At 44.9% G+C, this 24,908-nt stretch overlaps 1 protein-coding gene across 2 annotated transcripts in view; it reads right to left on the bottom strand.

The window, feature by feature from the left end:
* Window positions 1–24,908, bottom strand: part of Rai14 (retinoic acid induced 14) — a 128,164-nt gene that overhangs the window by 73,864 nt on the left and 29,392 nt on the right. The window lies entirely within an intron of this gene.

The raw sequence follows: 24,908 nt of genomic DNA, 5'->3' as shown, positions 1-24,908 counted from the left end.
TGAATAAGTGGTTAGTTTAAGTTATAAGAACTAGTTAGAAACAAGCCTAAGCCATAGACCAAGCTTTTGCGATTAATAAGAAGTCTCTGAGTCATTATTTAGTAGTTGGCAGGACAAAAAAAACTAATTACAGAGATCCTAACTTAAAAAAGGAGTAGGGGCAGTGTGGGGAGACGGCTCAGGGGTTCAAGGCAAGAGTCACGTTTCTAACTGGAGGGGCTTCAGCCCCCAGAATCCAAGTAAAGGCCAAATGAGCATGGTAGCCTGCCTGAAATTCCTGCCTTGGAAGGCACAAACAGAAAATCCACAAAGCAAGCAAACTATAAAACCTAGCCACAATACTGTATCATCAAGCTTTCGGTTTGACTGAGAGACTCTGCCTCAAAGAATAAAGTGGACAAATGAGAGGTGAACAGACACGAAGAGTCAATCCCCCAACATATTCACATGTGCAACCACACATACGCATTCACAACACACATGTGCATACATGAAAATGAAAAAAACTATGATTTTAGAGTTACATAATGTCATAAGAAATACTGATCATACAGAAGAAAAATTTCATTCATTACCAAAATTATCTTGCTGCTTACAGGAGGAAAGGGTGAGGCCAAAGCCTGCAGCATATTTTAAATTTTCTCCCCCAGGATATAGCCCATTTCCCAGCCAGAGTAGAATATGGAAGGGGAGAATCATCTCAGCCAGGGATCTAATCTAACCACATGCTCTCTGTTTGCTCTCAAAGACGGTTCTGAGAAGCAGGAGAACATGAGAATGTATCCATGTTCTCCATAGAAAGCAGTATCATAGAAAGTTAACAGAAGATTATTATAAGCTAGCCAAAGCTATTCAGCATCTTAACTCCACTGTGTTCTTTCTAGATGCAGGTGGAAAGGCAAAATCCAGAGATAGAGGACAACGGGCCCCAATGGAACTGCTCCAAGCTGGGGAGTCTCACATTTACCGGGGCATATCCAAATGTCTGTGTATCTCAAAACATGAGCACGTAAGTCAGCCTGTTCCTCACTGTGCCACTCCCATCATGCAGACTGTCTGCCCTGTCTGTGGGCACAAAGAGCTCCAGATGTGTGCTATCAGGCATTCTCAGGGTCAGGGCTCTTTGGCCTTCACATTCCTACACAACAAGAAATGCGCTTGTTTTTCTTGGGCTGTACTATAACTGCCCAAGTACTGAGTACAGATACTCCTGCCAGGAAATTCTTTTTGTATTTTTATTTTTATTTTATTTTTTCCAAGGCTCATTTCCTTTCAAGTGTCTGGTCTGGTAAGAATTCTGGGAAGATGAACAGTAGCATTCTAAATTTACAGCCGAGGTAGCTGTGATTCATTCATTTATCCATTCATGCAGTGAGGATTTGCTGAGCGATCCTTGAGGGCCAGGCTAGTGCGTTTGCAAGGAGACACCCGGAGCACATTCCTCACAAGGGTACAGGACCTAAACAATCAAGTGTGCCACAAACAAACAACCAGCATATCGGGGAGGGGATGTACTTAAAAGTTAATGTGAAAGGATAGGAAACCAGAAGGGGTATTTGTTACTAGAGAATGCTGTGGAAGGCCCAGAGACTCAAAAGTTGAGTACACTGGAAAGATGTGAAGAAGTCTTGAGCGGACTGAGCATGCATACAGTGGACAGTGTGAGCCCTGCCTGTCAGGGGCTGGACACCTCAGCAGGACTTGGCTCTACGAGGGGGATGGCAAGCCACTGAAGTGTGGTGAGCACAGGACTGAGGAAATGGGTCCGCTGGGCTGGTTACTAGGGGTGGGAGATGGAGGGCAAGGGTGGAGCAGTTGGACAGGAGAATTTCTGGGACTGCAGGGTTTGCTGTGGGCATCATGCACGACTGTTCATGTGTGAACGCAGTTTCAGAATAACACTAGTATGTTTTGCTGATTTGCTAGAAGTAAGTAAGTAATAATAAGTAAATGAGCTTGGATTTATTTATTTATGTTATGGTTTTGGTCCCTTTAAGAGACAAGCCACACCCATTCCCCTCCCCATCCGCTGAGGCAGGCTGATCTTCAGCTTCAGGCCTGAGCTTGCTCTCTTTTCCATCTTCCTCTTGGAGAGGCAGCTTTGCTTCTGCCTCTCTCCCCACTTCTCTGCTCCCCCCTTCTCTGTCTCTTTCTCCTCTTCTCTCTCTCTCTCTCTCTCTCTCTCTCTCTCTCTCTCTCTCTCCCCCTCTCTCTCTGTCCCCCCCTTAACTCTTCCTCCTCCATAACCCCCTGAATAAATATTCAACCTCACCCTGCATGTCGCGTCTATCCATGTTTCTGTCTTCTGCCCACCCGCCATGTGTCTCCCTGCCTGGAACCAGCTATTGCTCTGGGACCAGCAGCCGTCTCTGCCTGGGGCCCACTGCCTACTGCCACATGGCCTGCCACCACTGTTCTGGGACCAGCAGCTGTCTCTGCCTGGGACTGGCTGCTCCCAGGGCCCACTGTCTGCCACCACATGGCCCTCCGCCACCATTTGGGACCTACAGCATTTCTGCTGCCTACTGCACCGGGGATCTTCCAGCATTTTTTAAAAAAGAATAACAATTTATTTTTGTCAAAAAATTAATTTTATTTATTCTCTTGTGATACTAAAGGGTACCTCTTTTTAAATACTCACTTTAAATGTCTTTTTCTGTTTTGCCTTCCCCATAAAACTCTAATCCTAGCTTGGTCACCTACAAGCTGTGGACTCCTGGGACAATAAATGTTCTAAATTCTCCAAGTCTCTATTCTTGTTTTCCTCTGTAAAGTGGAGACAAAACTATCCACCCTGCAAAGAAAAATAACTATATTTAGACAACAAATTGCAATACCTAGGTGTTATTTTTTAAAAGGAAAATGAAAATATTAATAATTTGTATTTCTGTGGCTAACCTAAACGCCCCAATCTACGCCCAACAAAGGTCTCATTAGAGAGCTAACAGACTCGCCCTTGCTCCACGGCTCGCAATAGCCCCAGCTGATGTTCATTCCATTTTACCCCGTCAGCTGTTGTTTCCTAGGTTGAGTTACACTGCAGTTCTAATCTCAACAGAATCAGCAAACCAACTCTTCCTTTATCAGAGAGATGGGCACTCACAGCAAATCAAAGATGGCACCCTGGGGCTAGAGATTTCAGGCAAGGCAACGGGCAGCATCAGAACATCACAGAGTTCATACTAAGCTCTCCTGGCTTTGTATTCTGCAAGCTACAGCTTGCCCCTTTTCCTGCCCAGTAACTACATCTAGTCCAATATTTCTTCCTTATGTTGACATACAATCAATATCTCAACCTTATGACCTTGAGAGATAACTGGGTCATGAGGAAAGAACCTTCAGGAATTACGGTAGTGCCCTTTTATAAAAGGGACTACTGGGCGTTCATTTTTCCACCTTGTGAGGAAGCAACAAGAAGCCAGCGGTAATCAACCAAGAAGAGGCACAGCCTACTTAGTCCCTCTTCTGTTGCTTCCATCGTAATACCAGACTGGAGAAATTATGAAGAAAAAAGGTATATCTGGGCTCTGGGTTCTAGTCCAAAGCCAAGGGATGATACCTGCTGGTAGCCATGTGACTGGAGCAAACCAAGGCAGCAGACGGCATCCCGTGGAGAGACTGGAACACTGCAAGAGATAGCTAGTAAGACTGGCTTTTACTAGATACACTCTAGAGATGGTCTGCTAACCCGTTATCCACCAGCGAGGGGACTGAGTGATCCACTTGTGACAGAACAACCCTCTTAAAGGGCCCCACACCCCAAAACAGGCATTTCAAAAGCTTCAAAATGAGGTTCAGTGGGGAGGGACAAAGCACAGTAAAGGCCCTAGCCATGCAGGAACCCCCACCCCTCAAATTTCAAGGCTCCAGAATTATAAGACAGCAACGGAGAGAGTAGCATGTTAATCGTTATTTTCAAATAGCGTGCATTTCAATAATCCTCTTAGCACTGAGATAATCGCAAAGTGCTAGTCAGCTGGGAGAGACTGCTGACAACAAAAACTGCGCATCAGTTCACTTCACCCTCGTGACACACAGAGAGCAGACCAAGGCCTGTCAGAAGACAGCTTCCTGCACAGCGTGTGATCCTAATCCCTGTTCTCTGACTCCCAAACTCAAGAGCCGCACTTCAGTCTCCTAAACCATAAACTCGGTCCACGCCCCTCTCTGCTAGCCCACGCTCAACGAATAAATCAATTTTCTTTTATCACCATTAGTCTATCAGCCATCTCTTATTTCTCTCCCATGGGGACATCTAAAGGGCTCTGAATCCCACTTCCAGCACGCCTCTTGAAGCTACCTCCTTCCTGTCAGGGTCTGACTTTTCCTGGGGCCGTTCGTTCCATTTCACCTAAATAGCTCACCACACCCCATACTGCCAAATCTGATACACCGCAAGCCATTAGTCACATGCAATCGCCTAAGTCAAGTGGCCAGGCTGGTGGCTTCCTCAAGTCTTTAATGACTCTCCAGGCTATCCTACTGAATACAAGTATGCTAGAGCCTACCCACAGCTGGTCTCCTCAGAAACTCACGCTAGAATTCCCTATCATAAAGCAATACACTGTGAAAACGGGAGAGAATTCTGAGAACTGACAAGTGCTCTGCCTCGTGAGCAGACTAAACAGCCCACGTGACTACTAGATGAATGGGCTACCTCTCAAGTGCAAGTTTGCTATAAGAGCCGGTGTGGACAGACCTCTCTGGCTGTCTGCATCTCACCTCCGTACCTCTGGGGACCTAGAGCTAACACCATCAAGAAGAGCCAGAGCTCATCTTTTGATAGCCTGCTCTTCTTACAAGATCTTTTAACACATCTGTTCCTCCTCACTCTTCTTCTCGGATGTAGCAGTTTTCTTCCGTCAACTTCCACTCAGCTCGGTGTCTGTTCTTCCCCCAGTTCCACCCCTCCCCCAATCCTGACCATTACCAATCCCCAAGTACAGGACTGAAGGAGGGACTAGCACTGTCCACCTTCAAGGAGAATACTCAGAAATGTTTTCTTCATTTATCTTAAATCCCACCTCACAAAGACTGCATTTTCTGCTAACCCTTTAAGACATGCATTTCTTTCATGCCTCAGAGATACTCAGTACTCAGGAATAGAGTGCTCACGGAGAAAGCACTTAAGAGAGAGAACACTCAGGGAAGTCAGGGCTAGAGCACTCGGGGCACTCGGGGATGGTGTACTCAGGGTACTTAAGGATGGAGTATTCAGGGTACTTAGGGATAGAATATTCAGGGATAGAGCACTCGGGGTACTCAGGGATCGAGTACTCAGGGTACTTAGGGATAGAGCATTCAGGGATAGAGCACTCGGGGTACTCAGGGATCGATCACCCGAGTACTCAGAAATAGAACTCTCAGAGATGCTCAGGTAGAGTACTCAGATATTCTGAGACTACTGAGATACTCAGAGACAGAGTAACCAGAAGTGGAATACTCAGATATTCCAAAAGAGTACTGAGATACTCAGAGAGAGTAATCAGAAGTGGAGTGCTCATATATTCTGAGAGAGTACTGAGATACTCAGAGATAGAGTAATCAGAAGTGGAGAACATAAATGTTTGTTTAGCAGCCAAGGCTGCGCATGTCCTTCATCCCCTGGGCTCCTTAGCACCACACCCAGCATCAGTGAGAACTCCATGGATGCTGAATGAGTTGCTGGACTCTGGACCCTTAGTTATGTAGTAAGTGGACATGTTGCTCCTGGAATATAAAAGCTAAGAACTGAAAGATATAACCACCTTGCCACATTTAGAGGTTCATCTTTACTGATTTACCCTCCAAGTTTTCCTAACCACTTTTAAATACATCCTCTCTAAATGAACACACGGAAGATCATGTTAGCTACTTGTGTTCATTAGGTCCAAGAGGATCTCAGGACAACCCCATCATAATGAATGAACCCTAGGACTGATGGAAGATTCTGATTTCATCTGTCATCTGTCACAAGAGAAGAGTGAGAAGATGTGGAGGAGAGATGGGGAGGGGAAAGCAGCTTCAACTGTTCCACAGACAGCTAACCTTTGGCATGAACTTTCCAGAGAGAAAATGATGAATGTCTAATTACCATCTTGTCTGATGTTTCTTTACCAGACAAGATAATTCTAGAGTGTGATGAGTAAGGGAATAAGATATCCATATCAAAGGGGATTCTGTGCATGTACTGATGACAGGGGATAAATTATGCCCTCCATAAATCATATGCTGAAGTTTTAATTCCTCTACTCTCTCTCTCTCTCTCTCTCTCTCTCTCTCTATATATATATATATATATATATATATATATATATATATACATATACATACTCTATATTCCCCTACTCTCTACATATGCACATACTCTCTCTCTCTCTCTCTCTCTCTCTCTCTCTCTCTCTCTCTCTCTCTCTCTGTGTGTGTGTGTGTGTGTGTGTGTGTGTGTGTGTGTGTGTGTGTGTGTGGAATATGACCTCATTTGCGAGTAGAGTCTTTACAGAGGTAATCAGGTTAAAATAACAACCAGGACACATCAATTCAATGGGACGGATACCCCGTTAAGGGGGGAAATTTGAGCACAGCGACAGATCCAGAGGGAAAACGACTCTACAAGATGGAAGACTGGAGTAAAACATCGCCAAGTCCAAGAACGCCAAGGCCAATGGGCAAACTACCAGCAGCCCGAACAAGAAGGAAAGATCTAAGCAGTTTAGACCAGAACATGCCCAAATGGACTTAAAATGTTAGCCCTCCTCCTCTCAAGTAAGACCAACTCAGTTTTTAACTTACTATTAAATTTTCCATTAACATACAAAATGATGGCTTCACTGTGTTTTTCACTGCCTGAGATTATGTGGCTAACTTGTCCTCAAACATCAACAGAGTGGAAAGGAAAGAGGGGCAGGGAGGGAGGGAGAAAGAAAAGAAAGAACCCCAAATTCAGAAATATGAGGAAACTCATCCTATATGAAATTCAGCAATAGGCTACAATAACACTCTAGAACTGGAATTTCAGAACGAATTAGTATTCTATTTTTGTTTGATTGACAGTTTGCAACTAAATAATCCCAGAGAATTCTCACGCACCTGACTGCACCTGTGCACGTGGGTCTTTTAAGACCAGCAATACAACCCGGGAGTTAAAAGCACACAAACCTGGCATTCTGGGTCTAAAATCTAGAAGCCAGGAAGGGGAGGGGAGAATGGGCTCCACAAAATTGTCATCCCATACACTGGCATGTGCACATGTGTGCACACACGCACATACACAAAGAGAAATATGTACTAATGCTCTCCTGAGGTGATGTTTTAAAATATCTTTTAAAAAAAGTTTTTCTCTTCACCCCCAGTAGTTTGGAAAAATACAGTATAATAATAATAATAATACCAATTGACACTCCAGCTGCTATAACTTGGCAAATATCCAAGTATTGAAGTTTAAAGAGATCCACAGCCTCTGAGTTCTGATTTACATGATCTACATAAATTTAAGAGAAGAATGTTTTCTCCTCTTTTCCCTTGTAGAAAAGGGTAGGCTAATAATGGACCTGTAGGTTTCTTTTAAGATTTATTTTTATTTCTTGTCATTATGTGTAGGTATGTGTGTCTGCACAAGGGGTGTACACGTAAGTGCAGACACACGAGGCGGTCAGAGGCGATGGACCACCTAAAGCCCGTGTTGGAAACAGTTACCAGCAGCCTGATGTGGGTGCTGAGAATGAATGACTTGGGAAGAGCAGCAAGTGCTCTCAACTATTGAGCCAGCTCTCCAGCCCCTGCAGATTTCTTAAATCCATTGAATTTCTTCCTACTTAGCAATTCCATCACTTCAAATGTGGCTCCAAAGAGTATATTAAATTAAATCTTCAATTATAAATAGAAAAAATCCAGAAGGTACTTAGCTTTTATCCTACCTAACAACTTTTCTTTACCTTGGACACAACACATGCTTATAACGCATATATAGAGATGAAGAGTCCCCACCCCATTCTCTGTCTTTCCCATCAATCTCTCTTTGGACGTTTTTAGTTTATTTTTTCTTAGAGAATGACAAGGCATTAGTACACTTGCCAGCAATTGCAAGACCCCAGGTTCTGAATTTAATCTACCGCACTGAAAATAAAATAAATATAAAAATAAATGGGAAGGGAGAAAGAGAAAAAGGAAGGGAGGGAGGGAGGGAGGGAGGGAGGGAGGGAGGGAGGGAGGGAGGGAGGAAGGATGAGTATTCTAGAAAAGGTCAGACCTTCAGGATTTCCTGTCTACAGTTCTGCTTTGCCCTTGTGGGAAAGAAGACATGCCTATTTCAGAGGCGAGTTATGATAACCATTCTTACCACAGGGCCAGAGGCTTTCTTTCCCTGTTCTTAACTAGCAACAACTCCACGAACAGCCATGGACTAAAAGACGACTAGCTAGGTGCTGGAGTGACTTGAACATGCTTCATTTAAGATGTATGTTTTCCTTTTCCAGATGCTGCTGGGACTCTGCGAAGCTCTAGTAAAGATAAATACACTACTTCCGTACCTTCTTCATGAAGCAATTACCAGTGAGCGCAGAGGTGGACGGGAGCCGGGGGAGTCGAAAAGAGAATTGAACAGGAAATACATGGTCCTAAAAGCTTAACGAGACTTCTGAGAGCATCTTATTTTACTCCTGTGGAAACCCAGGGAGGCAAAGCGACCAGCAGGAGTTGGGAATGAGTAGCTGGCAGGGCTTCGGTCGACAAATACAGCTGACAGTCTGTCAAGGGTACGTGCCAAGTTCTGATGCAATCCAGCAGGACATGTGGAGCCTCTCTGCCCTCATGGCTTATATTTGTCATAACTTAATAGTCGATAATTGAATATCTGATATAAGAGATGGAGGTTCTGATGCTCTTGACTGGGCTGTTAGTGGCTCTTAAGGTAAAAATCTCTTGCAAAATATTTCTTAGAAAATACAATCCATAGTACAAAACTCAAGGTTGATTTATCAGATGGGTCAAGAATATTACTTCTGAATCCACTGAGCATCACTTGAAGCTAACACTTCGAGCAGAGAAAAACACTGTTGCAGTAACAGGAGACAGCAACAAAGAGTAAATAAGACCAATCAGGATTTTTAAAAATACTATTAAATAGCACAACCAATCACATCACGGGTCCAACACCAATGTAACAGAGTCCTAACATGAAATCCATTGTGGGCGCATCATCTTAAGGATATAAACAGAGGCTGGGTTTGGTGGCTTGTGCACTTGGGAGAGGGAGTCAGGTAGAAACCGAGTTTCAGGTCAGCTTGTGTTATGTGGGTGAGACCATGTCTCAAGAAAACAAAAGAAAACAAACCTGAAGGTTACAACTGTAATTGAGTGATACAGCAATCGCCTAACATTTCAAGGCCCTCGGTTTCATCCCCAGCGCTGTCGCCACCAAAAGGGATGGGAACTTCCAATACCTAGTGCTCAAACTGAAAAGCCATTAAAAGTTAAATGTAAGTGTCTAACAAACCTCCAATCTACTGTTCAGCCTGAGACATGTATATTTTGAATAAAGGCATTTCAAGTAGGAGGGGAAGCAAGTCAATGAAAATATTTAACTGCTATTATACTCCTGTTTACCTTACAGGAAAACTTCATCGTGCTCAGGTGGCTTTCAATAATGGAGAGACAGTCACATTCCATAGGACACAGAAAGCCACGGCTACTTAAGTGGATGATCTAACCCTTCAAGGAAAACTGGATGACGGGAAGGTCAAGTCCCTTTTTAAAAAGCATATTAGGAGGTATTACAAAAATAAGGAAGTGGTTTTAAGTTTGAGTTCCAAGAACGGCAACTCCCTCGTATGGACGAGGAAAACACCAGGACAGAACAATCACATTCCCATGCTGAAGGACACAGAGAATCAAACGCCAACACTCAAACACACCACAAGCATACACACGCCACAGAAGCCAAAATCACCTTTGAAAAGAAAAAATGTGTTTTGTTGAGGTATTCAACCACAGCGGTATCAAACCACAGCGAGTAAATGGTAGACAACATCCTCAAACACGTGGTTGCTTGCACACACCAAAGGAAGGTGAGAAAGTGCTCACGCATGAAAAGGCAGGAAAGTGGCCGTGGATCCCTCAGTGGAAATGCAAGTGAGCCGTGCAGTGTGAAGATTCACATCTCTGATAGAAAGACAGCCCCATGCCCCGCCGTGTTTCACTCTCAGTACTGAGTCCTGCTATGTGAACCTGCGTATTGCTTCTCAGACTCTCACGTACCACTGCCCGAGAGAACTGCATTGTAAGTCATAGCTTATATTTCTCGATAGCTCACTTTAGCAAAGAAACTAATGAAATTAAACTTGAATATCACTTTTATGACCTTATGTAGCCAAAGTACTCCAGCTTCTGCTCCTCTCTGCCCCTTCCAGTGCCACAGTTACAGATGCGAGTTGCCACGTCCAACTCTTAGGTGGACAATGGGAATCCAAACTCAGGGTCTCATGCTTGCATGGAAAGGTGTTATCCACTGAGCCCAACTCCCCAACCCACCAGAGGGGCTTTCTTTTTCAAGCCCTGACTTCCCGTGAAGAACCAGAGGCTCAAGTTAGTGAGGGTTTATAGCTTGAGCTGAAGTGACGAACTGAACCAACTCCTGGATAAAACTTCTTTTGGTTCTGTCCATGAAACAATGGACAACCATTCAAACAGGAAGTTATTCTTTACTTCTTGGCTGAGTTTAGGAAAAAGAGTTTCAAGAAAGACATCAGTGGATTTGCTCATCACCACACCTGCCCATGTACCCCTCTTCTCCCCAAAAGACTCAATTCTCTAGTCTGGGTGACTGATCAGTCTTGGCAGATGTAGGATCTCTAGGGGGTGGGGCTTAGTAAGCAGTTGTTTGAAAAGTTTTCTTGGTGGGTAGGAAATATAACGATTAGCAAGTACTGGGCCAGGTAAAAACCCAAAACTTCAATTGCTTCTAAATCACCCAAGGGTCACAGCTGAAACACAGAGCATTAACTAGGCTCCTCCCAAATTTCCATTCGATAAATATGAGTTAGAGATCAGGAATTTGCACTGCCAACAAATTCCCCAGCTGTGCTGATGTCCAGGCATCACCCTTGGGGACAGATGCGCTTGACTAAGACAGGAAAACAGCCACCATGACATCAGCACAACTTACTAGGCTTGCCTAGGGTACTCAGAGACTAGCTGCTTCAATGTGCAGAGGCAACAGACAGCTGACTCTCCTGGGCTGACTTCCCATGACACTATCAAGTCTTGAGTTACAGGCCTCACAGCCAAGGCCTGTAACGTGTGAAAAAAGGCCTCAAACAAACATATCTTAAAGCAACGTGAATCTTCACAAACCCTAGATCCACCCTTGAAGACATCGCAAGTATATATGTGTGTATGTATATGTATGTGTATGTATGTGTGTGTGTGTATATATATATATATATATATATATATATATATGGTTTCTAGGAAGAAAAAGATACTAGTTTTCCAGCCATTGCAAACACATTTAAAACCTGTCTTTATTTTCAGTAATAACACATGGAACAGCTTTGTAGATTTCAGCAACATTTTAAATGACTGTACTATGCAGAGCCAAAATATACTTGGCCTATTTTTCACTTCAAATACTCTAGTACCTTCTATTTTTTTATGTATTTTGAAGTATCACCATGGTGACTCTCCAGTAGAAACGGTTGTGACCATCCTTATTTCCACAGATTTCTCTATGAACAAAAAGTAGCAAGTACCACATGTATTTCATGCATGTTCTCATTATATAACAGGCAACCTTGTCATTGCAATTCTCTCCACTTCATAGGTACGTTCCTGGCTGCTGCATTTTGTAAGCTTGCTTAGAATGACTAGAACATTGTTCTCCAGGATTGTAGCAATCTGCCTACTCCTCCCATATCTGGGTCACTCTTAATTCTTCAGCACAATAAATAAACAAGAACAAGCTCTCCCTTTTTTCCAGGATTTGGTTAACAGGGTGTTCATTAAAGGGCCAAGTGTCAGGAAAGTGGCCAAGCCAACAGTGTATTTGGAAACACAAGGTTGTGGAAGATGGAAGCCTGAAAAAGCAGAGCTTTTAGGAGACACACAAGCCCCGTTAACTGAAGTCTGCATATGCCTTCCGCACTTACTTGACCACCCTGGGGGCTCTTTCCCCACTAGGAACAAGTGGTCCAGAATCTTCTGACAAACTGTGGCTGTCCAACTCACAAGTAGAAGAGCTGAATATTACAATATTCTTTCAATGGAGTTGAAGGGGCTGGAAGGTTGGCTCAGTAGTTAGGAGCACTTGCTGCTCTTGCAGAAGACCTAGTACCCACATGGTGGCTCACAACTATCTGTAATTCCAATATCAGAGACCCAAAGCCCTCTTCTGACCTTCTCGGGCGCCAGGCATGCACATGGTGAACAGACATACATGCATACAAAACACATAAATATTTCTTCAATTTTTAGATGAGATTCAAGATAAATTAGACAACTGTCCAGTCCAAACCAGAAGAACCTGAGCACTGTTCAATGAGTTTCTAGCAATGAAGCAGGGTTTGGGATTAATGACAGGCAGATTTTTTTTTTTTTATGGCGAGTAAGACAAAAATGCCAGATAATACTCCAGGTCTTCAAATGTAGGTGATTCTCTGCCTCTAGAAAACTGGCTACCTAATTCATATACATGAGGTCTAAGTTAAAAACCAACGTATTGTGGATCTCCAATCACTGGAATGGATAATAATAATGATAAAATAGTTAGTCCTTTCTATTCTTGAGTTCTACCGATTCAATTGAACACATTTAGGAAACTTGTCTATTCAGAAAATATACAGATATGTTTATGTATGTCTTCTTGGTTCAATTCCTAAGCAATTCAGAACAACTGCTTGCCTGGCATTTGCGCTGTATTCGGTATTTTAAGAAACCCAGGAACAATGTAATATATAAAAAGGGATTCAACGAGTTACATGAGAATACTATGTGGGTTTTCTTTTTACAAGAAACTTCAACACCCAGAGAGCCCGGCATTCGTGAACTGTCAGTAACCTCAGTCTACACCTTGGTCATTACATCATCCAACACATTGACTGCTGCTAGGACTTCTGGGAGATACTCGCACAAACCCAAGACTATGGCCTACCATAGTCTTCAACCCACCCGCCTGCCATGTTGAACAGCTTGGTTAGCTTCCTAAACACACATAAATCAGGAATCCACAGTAGGAGACCCCTGTGACTCCCATGAGGGTGGGTCTTAATACCACATGCAGGGCTCAATATACAATCCATGTCCTAGCATACAGACATTCCCCCAAGACCCCCAAACCAGGACTACCGCCCGAGAGGGTGAAATCATACCCCTTGTCATGTTACAACCAGAAAGCTACCCCACACTCCTAAGCCTCAGGTCCCACTGTGCTCTCGGGCCCTCTTTTTGCTCCACCCCTCCCCAAACAGGTCTGACCACTTTGATTTCCATATTCCCCACCCCACTCTTATCTCTGGCAACCCTCCTTTATAGACTGATAATCCTGGGCTGGCCCTGCGGGCCTCCTTGAAGCATGTTTTGGTTAAAGTTTACCCAAGATTATCAACTTTCAGTTGCCACTGGCAGCAGAAATGAGGAATTTGAAATTCAATCCTAGGCCTTCTCTCAGTTGGCTGGAATCACTGTGGTCTGTAGGCCTCCTGACAGCAGACAGGGGCTGTGCAGTCACAGCTTTGCTTCATCTGGGGCTCCTGAAGCCAAGACCCCAGGGACAAATCCTCATTCCTACTTGACTTTGGTGATTGGTATAAACTCTTAATGGAATTGAATTCACTCCCTGAAGCCCTCTCCAGGAGAAGAAGAAACCCATTATTCACAAGGTGGGCCTGAATCGGCACAGTGTACTCCCTATGGAAGGGAGATTTGCGCACAGACAGGTGCACAATGTGCACACCTGGGAACGGAGGTAAATAACAGAGCAGAGACAAACTGCCAGACACTGGAGCCACAAGCAGAGATTCTCCTCCACAGGCCTCAGGAACAATATTAATTCAGTCCCCTTCAGAGGAACTCTGAGATGTGGTAAATCTCCCCTAGGTTTAAGCCACTCTGAAGAGTTGGTTACATCAGCACTATCAATTACCACACCAGTTCTCTGACAAGGAGAGATATTCTGGAGTCAACAAACTGAAAGTGAAATTGTTTGATTAACACTTGGCAGGAAGGTGTCTTGCGCTGCTAAATCGTCCCTCATTCAGGTGGAACCGTGTCAGCTTCAGCTGCTGTTTCCTAATGGGTGCCCCACCAAACTGTGACAGGCAGGGCCAAAATAATCCCACACTAGATTTCTCAGGTGATGAGGGGCACTCAGCCCGGGACTGGCAGGGTGTGGTCACACCGAGAGACCTTCCTTCCGCCGTATCAGGCGGAATCTGGCTCCCTCCCTGCTCTTCACTCCACGCCCACTCAAATCCCATCCTTTCCTTTCCAGCAGCAGGCACCACCCTAGCCTTGGCCCTAGGCCTGGCCCCTTTCTCTGGTTACAGCTTCTCAAAACCCCCAATCATTCTACTGCCAGAATATAATCATGTCAAAACCTCATTCTTCAACTCACCCTACCCTGGGCTTTCAACGCTGCTCGGAGCCACCCATCAAAGACTGCAACTTCATTTCCTACTAGCTGCCCATGCAGGCCTCACTCTTCAGTCAAATCTCCTCACTCTGCTTCCGCTTCTGGCATCTGGACCTCATCATTACTGGATTCCTCTATTAATCGTAACCTGCCTAATCAAGTCGGTCCAGCCGCAGGTTTAGCTCTCATTCCCATGAAGCTTTCCCTAAACTTCTATATTGCTGGCTGTCCACACACCAGAGCTCATCTCAAACGGCCGAAGTCATGTATGGCCTCATCTTTGGACCATTCATCCCTTACTGACTATAGAGAAACTACAAAAACCAGGCATTGTATTAGGTACCAGGAGCTAGGATTTACTTGAATTTATTACATGCCAGGTTTCATCTTAATCTTCACATTGTTTTAAAAGAGATACAGGTCTCACCTGAATTAAAGATGAGAAAATTAAAGGCCAGAGCAATTATGGAAATTACTGATATCATAGAGATACCAGGGGATGAAAGTGACGTGGACAGAAAACAAGGGGACAAGATGAGTAGCCAGCCTCCAAAGAGTATGGAGAATAAATGATGTCAGGGGCTGGAGATGTGGCTCAGTAGCAAAGATCTTACCTAGCACGCGCGCGCGCGCGCACACACACACACACACACACACACACACAAAGATTGAGCTTTCAGCTGCTCAATAACTTTTATGACTTACATTTAAATTAGATGAGCAAATCTACAAGGACTGCGGATGACTCAATGCCAATGTTATAATAAGAACTAGAATCTAAAATGATGCCAGAGCTACACACACAAGTGAAAAAGTTCATCTAATGTAAAACCAAACTCAACAAGCGTAATCACTACAGTAAAACTTAAGTGGGATAAATATAATGTCTTGGTTTTGAGTTCAAATATTTTACTGCACAGATATACAAAAAGAAGCAGCAAGAATCTCTGGTGGGGGTGGGGGGAATTAATTATAACCCCAGTTTGAATGAAGAAGGCAATGCGACTACCAGAACAGCTAATTAAATTTCAGCATATGCCAAACGCAGAACAAGCCTGGGAAGTGAGGATTATTTTTATTGTTATTTTGGAACAAATCTAGAGTTCTGCTTAGAATGCTGTGCCACAGCTTGAGACGTAAGCTGTCACCTAGGTTCAGATGGAACTTGCTGGCCTAATTAAAAACACTCAGATTTCACAACTTCATAAATTGCATGTTGTAGTGGTTTGAATAAGAATGGCCACCATGCACATGTATTTGGGTGCTTAGGGAATGTCCTTAGGAGGGATGGCTTTGTTGGAGGAGGGGTGTTTCTGGGGGCTGGGCTCTGAAGTTTCAGAAGCTCAAGCCAGGCCCACTGTGTCTCTCGCTCTCTGTGGCCTGCGGATCCAGATGTAGACTTCTCAGCTCCTTCTCCAGCACCATGTCTGCCTGTGAGCCTCCATGTTTCTCTCTATAATAATGGACTAAATCCCTGAACCCATAACCCAGCCCCGGTGAAATGTTTTCCTTTGCAAGAGTTGCCGTGGTCATCATGCCTCTTCACGGCATCAGAACATTGACAGAATACATAGACTCATGATCATGTAAAACTAAGTTTATAATATGTAAATATTATATGTCATTAGGAGGGATGGCTCCTGTCTTTTCAATGGAGGTGTGAGGTCAGATTATGGCACTTCTCGTCTGTATAAGAAACCTCAAAATTGTGAAAGTAAATATTACTTGAGCAGACCCACACCTTCTCAGATCAATTAAAGCACAAGATTACTACCCCTGAAAAAAAATCTTGACTGGAGACCCAGTGTCTCCAGCTGATCCATGAAGAGTTTCCATTCCTAGCCTGGGAAAGGCATTTACCTTCATGGGAAACAGCCTGCTACAATAGGCTTCTGCGAACGTAACACTATTAGGCAAGTAGCAACCACAGCTATGTCTGAGTTGCAAAACCACTCAAAACTGAAGTCATTAAAGATTGAGAACATTCTGGAACACCTTTATTATTCAAGTTTCAAATGAGAGTGTGGAAATTGCCTATGGAGATGACAATTGTCTCTAATATCCATTCTCCTTTGCCCCTTGAGGTTCAGCTGGTCTCATGGATGACAGAGAATATGATCACTTGCCTCCCCTTAACTTTCACAAGAGGATAATGCCTTGTAGGCCCTTGGGCACATCTTTTAAAAAGGAAAATGTTATACTTCACTTTCTTTAAAACTTAAATATTGACTATGCAAGACAACAGCCAGCAAGCCCAACTATCCAACATGGAAGTTGGAAGTCTTACAATGGAAGTCTTACATTTTACTTATTTTTATTTATTAAAGATTTTTGTCTCTTCCCCGTCACCGCCTCCCATATCCCTCCCCCTCCCCCAATCAACTCTCCCTCTCTCATCAGCCCTGTGGGGAGTCCAAGGACCTCCCACCTCCTTCCAGGTCTAGTAAGTGAACATCCAAACAGCCTAGGCTTCCACAAAGCCAGTATGTGCAGTAGGATCAAAACCCAGTGCCATTGTTCTTGAGTTCTCAGTAGTCCTCATTGTCCGCTATGTTCAGCTAGTCCCGTTTTATCCCATGCTTTTTCAGACCCAGTCCAGCTGGCCTTGGTGAGTTCCCGATAGAACATCCCCATTGTCTCAGTGTGTGGGTGCACCCCTCATGGCCCTGAGTTCCTTGCTCGTGCTCTCTCTCCTTCTGCTCCCAATTTGGACCTTGGGGTTGAAGTCTTACATTTTAAAAAGGCTCTGGGGTCAGGGTGATGGTTTGGTGTCAAAGAGCACTAGCTACACAAAGCCTGAAGAGCCAAGTTCCATTGCAGAAACTAACATAAAAAGCCAGATGCAGTGGTATACAGCTGTAGTCCCAGCACTTATATGATAAAACCAGAAAGCAGGGACAGGGGAATGGCCTAAATGCTAGCCAGTTAGCCTGGAGTATACCGAGCAGTGACAGGAACAGTGAGAGTCTACAACAAGGTGGAAGGTGGGGCTGGCTTTCACTCCTCCATACATAGACCATGGCATGGGTCTAACTGTGTACTCCCATCTCTGTCTCTGCGCCTACCCCTTTCTCATCTCTCCTCTGTCTCTCTGTCTCTGTCTCTCTCTCTCCCACACACAATAAATAAAAAAATACACAAACAAACAAATAAACAAACTTGTGATAGTCACGTTAAAATACGTAAACAGAAGCAGGTGACATAGAGTTCACTGGTTCATAAAATCCAGCAGTCTAGACCATCAGCACTCTGCTGAGCAACTATTTTAAAATGACACAAGATGCCTTAAAAATACTTAACATATTACGGTGGGGCAGTGCTCAATGTCTTTGAAATCTGCTACATGCTTTATGCTTTTAGTTCATCTCAACTTAAATCAGTACCGCTTCATATGCTCAGGAGCCACAAGTGGCTGTGGCTACTGCCAGGCATCAGGCAGCCCTAGAGAAAAGAGAGGGGCAGTATACCTTGGGGCCCAGGGTAGCCCTAGAGGAAAAGGGTAGTATAGCTTGGGGCCCAGGGTAGCCTAAGAGGAAATAAAAAAACAACATAGCTTGGAGCCCGGTGCAATCCTTGCAGGGAACTGTGCTGCAGATCTTTCGGATGCTTGACAATTTCACTTCAGAGGAAAACAGAACCACTGTATTTTGGCATTTTAGTTTATTATCCCAGTGGGTTCTAGAAGGTCCTTGCAGCTCCCTGGTTATAAAGGAATTTTCAAAGGATAGGTTCATGAGTTGGCATTTAACTCATGCCACAAACAAAGGCTGAGTATAAATGTTGCCTCCCCACCACCAGAAAAAAATGAGCACCGGAAAACACATTTCAAAGGAAAGATATCCAAGGAGAATGTGCAGGTCCTTGGCCTTTTTCTTGCTCTCTCTCTGTACACCTCCGAGCAGAGCAACCCACTGGGTAGCCCAGTGAAGAGCTGGAGAAATCAGCTCAGTGGGCTCCTAAGAGGAGAAAGCAAAATAAAAACATTTTCAGGCAGTGATTTCCAAAACAGGCAATGCATTCTCAGCAATGATAGAAACGGACATATCCTGGGAGTCAGACACAAGGCCCTTCTTCCTTTCTACGGAGGTAGGAATACAAGCAGAAATCAAACCCTGGCCATCAGTTTTTAAAGACAGCGCTGAACATTTGGCTAATGTTCTCCCTTTGTCAAATAAACGAATCTGTCCACCTTTACACAGCAAAGATCTTTGTGCAGACACTCCGCTCAGAACCTCCACAGTATGATTCAGAAACAGTTCTTGGTGTGTCATCACCAAGGAGAAATCATACAATGAGTTCGTCAAGCCAGGAAAGATGTAGGTCGACAACAGCCCTCACTGAAAAAGATCGTGTAATCCATTCGTGATAAAGAGATAAGAAACAATGGCACGGTGACTCATTTGCTCTGTGGACTGTCGGGTGTTTCCTGAGTTCAGGGGGTCAGGGTCTGCCTTGCACTTTGGTCTCCAGCTGGATGGTATCAGGTTTACCGAAGAATCAGTTTGGGGTAACGGATGAAGCTGTGATTCGGTTAGCCTGCCATGGAGAATCATCTCTGGCTCAGGAAACAGCAGAAGCAGGGTCTTGGCCTCCCCTTCAACACTGATCTGAGATAGATGTGACTCTCAGCAAGCAAACCACCCAGAATTTTTCAAGATCTCTCCCTACCACCGGGGGAAGAAAGGGCACTGACAATGGTGAACATGACTGCTGTGAGCAACTTAGATAATATAAAAAGATTGTACAGCCGGGCGGTGGTGGCGCACACCTTCAATCTCAGCACTCGGGAGGCAGAGGTAGGTGGATTCCTGTGAGTTCGAGGCCAGCCTGGTCTACAAGAGCTAGTTCCAGGAAAGGCTCCAAAGCTACAGAGAAACCCTGTCTCGAAAAATAAACAAACAAACAAGTAAATAAAGCCACTGTACAAAATCACCATGCATATTTTTCCTTTGGAGGAAGGGGTATGGCTGGGAATTGAACCCAGGACTTGTATATATGTTAGGCAAGTGCTCTACCCTAGCCCACTGTGCAGACTTATTTCAGCTTAGGACAGGAAAGACTTAATTTCAGGAGAATTTGGAGATTCAAGATTTACAAACGCTGATGTCCTGAGTGTGCAGTGGAAACTACCTTGTAAGTAAAACCCAGTTCCCAGCCTGACATTATCCACCATGAGACCCACACTATAAAAGCGACTTTCAGTTTTAGTTCCTCTGTAAAATGCTATCATTGCCCTGACAGGGTCTGAGGATAAAATGACAAGCAGTGTGCAAAGGACTCGGCACAGTCCCTGCCCCTGGCGGTGAGCAGGCAATACATGAGCAGATGCCTCACTGTCTTTGTTAGCACAGGAATGATTAGGAAGTCTGCACTCTGGCCTCATGGAGATAAGTACTTGCTGCACAACTGTGAGGAACCAAGTCTGGGTCTGTAGCACTGCTTAAAAGTCCTGCACAGTGGGACACATGTGTAACCCCAGCACTGGAGAAGGTGGGGAGCACGGGAGGATCCTGGGAGCTTGCTAGTCAATCAACCTCATCAAATTGGCAAGCTCTGGGTTCAGTGAGGAACCCTGCCACCAGAAAAAAAAAAAAGAAGAAGAAGAAGAAGGAAAGAAAGAAAAAAAGAAAAAATAAATAAGGTATTAACAGTTAATGCCATTGGCCTCTGGTCTCCCTGTGTGTGCTAACAGGCACCTGCACACACATGCACAAACAGACGTATGATATACACATGCATGGGGGAGGGGAGAGAGAGAAAGAGAGTAGATAAAAGTTTTAAAATGTGGGGATTGGAGTGATGGCTAGGAGACTAAGAATGCTTCCTGCTGTTCCAGAAGACCCAAGTTCAATTCCCAGCATCGGCATCAGGTAGCTTCCAACTACCTGCAATTCCAGTCTGAAGGGATTCAACTCTCTTTTCTAACCTCTGACACGACAAACACGGGGGCGGGGGTGGGGTGGGATGTGAGCGCGCGCACGTACACACACACACACACACACACACACACACACACACACACTAAATCTTTAAAAAAGACAGAAATGTTTTCTCTGATTTCTATGCATCAGGTTAGAACACTCACTTTAATATTGTAACATTCCTACTTCCTTTTGAAGACACTGAAAATCACACCCAAGATAAAGGGTAAGGTCTCTAATTATGAGTACTCAGCGGAAAGAGGTGGGAACTGCCAGGTGGTGATGTCGAACACCTTTAAGCCCGGTACTTGGGAGACAGTGGAAGTGGATTTCTAAGTTTGAGACCAAGCCTGGTCTACAGAGCAAGTTCTAGAATAGTCAGGGATACATACAATATCTGTCAATAAAAACAAACAAACAAAAAACCCACAGCACCCCCCCTAAAAAAATTTGAGGTGAGAGCTTTAAAACTCTTCTAGAATAGAAATGTATTATAGAATGAATTGTGTCATGGCCAGAATATTTATGTTGAAGTCCTAAAGCCTCCACATCAGAATGCTACCTTACTTAGATTAAGAAGTAGTTTTTACATTTAAAAAAAAGCCTACATAATAATCTAGTTTGAAATGAGGTCAAGAGAGCGGGCTCTAATCCAATGTAATTAGTGTCCTTACCGTAACTAGGAATGTGGACACACACACGCACACAGCGAGAATGGCAAAGATGAAGCCTAGAATTGAAAGAATCCGCCCACAAGCCAAAGGTTCCTGGTCTACGCCTGGAGTCCAGGAGTGGCACCAACAGGCGCTCCCATACAGCCTTCTCCACAGCAGCCCTTCCTCAGTTTCAGCCTCCAGACCCAACAGACAATAAATTCCTGTTGTTTAGGCCACCCAGCCTGTAGCACCTTGTTATGGCACCTGGCCAATTAACACAAGGTGAGAGAGACTAGGCAGCAAGAAGATTCTCTGTTTCAAAAGGTCTGACAAGACCTGGAAAGTATGCAGTCCGACAACAACCTTACCAAAGTTCTCTCCTGGTCGGTCGGTCGTTACCGAGTCTCCTGTCTCCACCCACCCAATGGGGTTGGTTATCTCTCATACATTACTAAGGCATGTCTCTGCAAAAAGAGCTTAGCTTGAAACTGGTCAAAGCTAGCATGTCTACAGAGAGACCACAATTTTAAATAGTGTGTGTGTGTGTGTGTGTGTGTGAGACTCAGACATCTTTAAGAACTTATAATAAATGACTAAAAATTCCTTGGGAAAAGAAAAAAAATACCTTGGCAGCAACAACGGTTCTCGACCTTCATGAGAAGTATAAATCTCAACAGGCAACAGATTCAGAACCTGACTGGGCAGGATGTGTCTGGTTCCTCAAGATTCAGGGAGTGTGAGCATTTCCTTGGCTTACGTCTGCAGCTGACAGGAGCTGCTCCATCATGGTATACCATCAATTGAGTCTTTTCTGAATGCAGTCACTTTAATGGGGCTGCTCTGATTTTCTTCACGCAGGTCTGCCGCTTCCTTATTATAATGGAACACATAACTGGGAATAAATCTTTCATCAAAGCAAACACACACCCACAAAGTAAACTCTGACTCCCTCTGCCACACCGAAACGGCACTTCTCAAGGTTTGTTACAAAGACCTTTCACTCCCATTTCCCATCCCTCAAATGTCCACCCATTTCACTCTGGCATTAAAAAGTGTCATTTGCAAGGAAATTCCAAAAGCCAAAGTGCTTTAGCTTGCACAAGGAAACCCCAACCTTTCTGGCCTCATTTCTCATGATGACAGCTGACTTTTCCACACGGAACGACATGATAGCTGCTGCAAATATTTCAGGAGGTAAAGGAGCCACATGAAATTAGAACATAAAGGATGGGGGTGTATATAGTCAGAAAGGAGATAAAGAACCAAGATTGGGGCTTAACTTGTTTCATAAGCGTGAGTGTCAGCATCTGGAAAACAGAATGCACACTTTGGGCTGTGCTTGCTAAAATTCTCACAGCCACACCCCAAACTGAGGCCCTGGTCTGAATTCACCAAGTATTACTATTTTATATGGCCAAGGACAAATGTTGAGATTTGACGTGCTAAGTCGTTGCTCCTCCACCACCCCAGCTTCATCCTTTCCCCACACACCAATCCCCTGGGTTGAAGTTCTGCCTTCACAGAGCTCCCCAAATTCTCCTACTGTCAAAGCCAAGAGCATTTGTCACCAGGCTTCACGGTCTGGTAGTCCCCACATCTGGCTTTGGTTTCTGGACACAGCTGGGCTCACCTTAAAGGTCCATTTAGTATCCACATTCTATCTGTGTTTTGTCTTGAGTGTCTGAGGCACACGACGACTTCGCCCCTCATACTCTGGTTTATCAGCTTCTTAGCGTGAGGTGGAGGAGTAGAGAGACAGATTCACTGCATGGCTAAGGCTAGCCTTGAACTCCCAATTCTCCTGCCTTCACTTCCCATGTGTTGATCAGGTTTGCATCACCACAACCCTATTTTCAGACAACCCTGCCCCCCCCCATTCTGCATTTCTTTTATGTCTTCCTATCTGTGCCTAACTCAACTAGAAGGATGCCACAAATCAAGTTTTTAAAGGAAACTTAAAAAAAACGTGGCATCATGGTAGTTTGAATGTAACTGGTCCCCCATCTCAGCGAGTGGCACTTTTAGGAGGTATGGCTTTGTTGGAGTAGGTGTGGCCTTGTGGGAGGAAGTGTGTCACTGTGGGGGCAGGCTTTGTGGTTTCTATGCTCAGGATAACTCCCAGTGTCTCAGTGGGCTTCCTGTTGCCTGCAAGATGTAGGAGTCCCAGCTACTCCTCCAGCATCATGTCTGCCTGCAAGATGGAGGAGTCTCAGCTACTCCTCCAGCATCATGTCTGCCTGCAAGATGAAGGAGTCTCAGCTACTCCTCCAGCATCATGTCTGCCTGCAAGATGGAGGAGTCCCAGCTACTCCTCCAGCATCATGTCTGCCTGCAAGATGTAGGAGTCCCAGCTACTCCTCCAGCATCATGTCTGCCTGCAAGATGTAGGAGTCCCAGCTACTCCTCCAGCATCATGTCTGCCTGCAAGATGGAGGAGTCTCAGCTACTCCTCCAGCATCATGTCTGCCTGCAAGATGAAGGAGTCTCAGCTACTCCTCCAGCATCATGTCTGCCTGCAAGATGAAGGAGTCTCAGCTACTCCTCCAGCATCATGTCTGCCTGCAAGATGGAGGAGTCCCAGCTACTCCTCCAGCATCATGTCTGCCTGCAAGATGGAGGAGTCCCAGCTACTCCTCCAGCATCATGTCTGCCTGCAAGATGTAGGAGTCCCAGCTACTCCTCCAGCATCATGTCTGCCTGCAAGATGGAGGAGTCTCAGCTACTCCTCCAGCATCATGTCTGCCTGCAAGATGGAGGAGTCTCAGCTACTCCTCCAGCATCATGTCTGCCTGCAAGATGAAGGAGTCTCAGCTACTCCTCCAGCATCATGTCTGCCTGCAAGATGGAGGAGTCTCAGCTACTCCTCCAGCATCATGTCTGCCTGCAAGATGGAGGAGTCTCAGCTACTCCTCCAGCATCATGTCTCCTGCAAGATGGAGGAGTCTCAGCTACTCCTCCAGCATCATGTCTGCCTGCAAGATGGAGGAGTCTCAGCTACTCCTCCAGCATCATGTCTGCCTGCAAGATGGAGGAGTCTCAGCTACTCCTCCAGCATCATGTCTCCTGCAAGATGGAGGAGTCTCAGCTACTCCTCCAGCATCATGTCTGCCTGCAAGATGGAGGAGTCTCAGCTACTCCTCCAGCATCATGTCTGCCTGCAAGATGGAGGAGTCTCAGCTACTCCTCCAGCATCATGTCTGCCTGCAAGATGGAGGAGTCTCAGCTACTCCTCCAGCATCATGTCTCCTGCAAGATGGAGGAGTCTCAGCTACTCCTCCAGCATCATGTCTGCCTGCAAGATGGAGGAGTCCCAGCTACTCCTCCAGCATCATGTCTCCTGCAAGCCGCCATACTCCCCACCATGAACTGAATCTCTGCAACTGGAAGAGAGCTCCCTCAATGAAATGCTTTCCTTTATAAGAGTTGCTGTGGGCCGGGCGGTGGTGGTGCACGCCTTTAATCCCAGCACTGGGGAGGCAGAGGCAGGCGGATCTCTGGGAGTTCGAGGCCAGCCTGTCTACAAGAGCTAGTTCCGGGACAGGCACCAAAGCTACAGAAAACCAAAAAAAAAAAGAGTTGCTGTGGTCATGGTGTCTCTTCACAGCCACAGAAACCCTAACTAAGACAGTCATCCACTATGGAAACACCTCTCTAGCCCCTGTAGATTAACTGTGGGTCCCAAATATATTTAGGGGTCTGTCTAACCATGGCTCACAGCATCACTCTGAA

This window comes from Microtus pennsylvanicus, chromosome 6 (assembly GCF_037038515.1).
Source record: "Microtus pennsylvanicus isolate mMicPen1 chromosome 6, mMicPen1.hap1, whole genome shotgun sequence".
NCBI lineage: Eukaryota > Metazoa > Chordata > Mammalia > Rodentia > Cricetidae > Microtus > Microtus pennsylvanicus.
Note: the sequence above shows the minus strand (reverse complement) of the source record. Positions and strands in the feature narration are given on the sequence as shown.